The 1,876-nt window shown below is 30.3% G+C and overlaps 1 long non-coding RNA gene across 1 annotated transcript; it reads left to right on the forward strand.

Annotated features, from left to right (window-relative positions):
• Nucleotides 1-640: 640 nt before the first annotated feature.
• On the forward strand, nt 641-1,321 carry LOC143604035 (uncharacterized). The gene is made up of 3 exons (XR_013148214.1): nt 641-732; nt 801-868; nt 1,067-1,321. It is a non-coding gene; the product is annotated as an uncharacterized LOC143604035 (long non-coding RNA).
• Nucleotides 1,322-1,876: the final 555 nt, after the last annotated feature.

Here is a 1,876-nt window from a genome sequence, read left to right on the forward strand (position 1 = left end):
ATGACTTCAAAACTTTATTGTACCTCATAGTTTTAACGATTGAAATAACACATTTCATTATTCGTTTGACCCGAGCCTACCAAAACTAGAAATTCGGACGTGAAGTTAAGAAACATTCAAGTATCAAAAAACCAATGCGGATGTAAAAAAAATTGAGTTTGCGACTGCTAAGATTTTCCTTAGGACCGCTTATAGTGCGTAAACTTGCTAGCTTGCTTGTAGAACAATTTTCAAAGAGTGTGCGAGTAGAAATACTTGTCACATGAAACACTTACAAATTCAAAAAATTCGAAGAACCTTAGTAATGACCCAATGCTAACTTGTACTTATATTTTATGCAAATCAATCATCGGTTTTGTGAATATGCTAGAAAAGAAGACATGGTAGTTTGAGATAATTTAGTTTTATACAATCGACAAATCGTACAAATTAAAAGAAACTTTTTTTTATGTTTAATATTTTAAAGATGTGATGATTCAAATTAAAGCTACTCTCACGTTTCTTAAAGTTGATGGATCATGCATTAGTTTATTAATTTCAGTTCATGGAAGCAACCAACCTGATCCTAGATTGTCTCTATATGTCAACGCTAGCTCACCACCACCTTTAATGGCTGATTCGGTTTATAAATACCAATGATCAACCGCAACAGATCGAAGACCAACTTGAAAATGGCTCGATCGTTGCCTTTGCTCATCGCCGTGGCTCTCGTGTTTATGTTCTTACAAACTGGTATTTAAAACCCCTCAAATTGGTTTTGTTATTAGCTTTCAATTCTCAATCATATCTAGTTATTGTAGGATCATGTAGGAAATTGATCATGAGATCTTCAAAGGAGATTCATCATTTTGCTTCTCATCATTTTCAGGTTTATTTAATTAATATCTTGTTTGTAGTTAATTATTTCTTGTTTGTAATTTCATAACTGCATGCATATTTATTATTTATTTTAAAATTTATTTGTTAGTCATAAGCCTATCTTGGTTTGAATGTTATGATATCTTCTTCTGTACATATAATTTTTTCACCAATACAGTTTTTCAGTTTTTTTAAATTCTCGGTACAGGAATATAAGAAGATCATGGAGTTGGATTATGATGACGCAGGGCCAAACAAAAACGACAGATCTGGATTTACTCAACCTCTCCCTTCTCCGTCAACTCGAGACTGATTCGAGCTTCAACATCCTCGTTAATTTGATGGGAAAAACAGGATAAAACCATTTTAATTTAAGTTGTTTTAAGTGTTTAATAAAATGTTACTTGCTTTAAATCTGTATGTTGCATTTCAAAATTTCATGTATGATATGTAACTAAAGGGCTTGTAACATATGATCTATTGGTTTAGTGATATAACATTCCTTCTTAAAAATATGAGGTTACGAATTCAAATCTTTACAAATGCTCAGCAAATGTGGAAATTTGTTGTTAAAACTTAAAAGAAAAACAAAAAACACTAAAGAGTTTATAGCATAATAGTTTCAATAGATGACGGAAATATGTCGTTTCTCACAAAATTTTAAGTCTCATAATAAAAAATATATATTGATTTGTAAAAAAACCAAATAATAAACACTATACAAGTTTCCACTCACCAAGGAAAAGCAATAGAAAACTTTTTTATACATAAGCCGTTCTTTTTAACATACATTTAGGAAATTTCCTAAAATAACCTTAGAGCATTTTTAACCCATATCCTATATTTATGTGAAGAGAGTTTGTAAATTAAAAAGTGAGGTTTTGAGTGACTGTGAATGTAAATTATAGGATGGAGAGAAAAAATGTAGTGATTCTTTGTAAATTTGGAGAAACTTTATTTGCAGTTATTTATTTTTTAATATTTCTGGTTGTGAGTAGAGAGAGAGAAAATTGTAATG

This window comes from Bidens hawaiensis, unplaced genomic scaffold, assembly GCF_021521415.1.
Source record: "Bidens hawaiensis isolate Kalapana, Puna unplaced genomic scaffold, B.hawaiensis_p1.1 tig00063761_1, whole genome shotgun sequence".
Lineage (NCBI taxonomy): Eukaryota > Viridiplantae > Streptophyta > Magnoliopsida > Asterales > Asteraceae > Bidens > Bidens hawaiensis.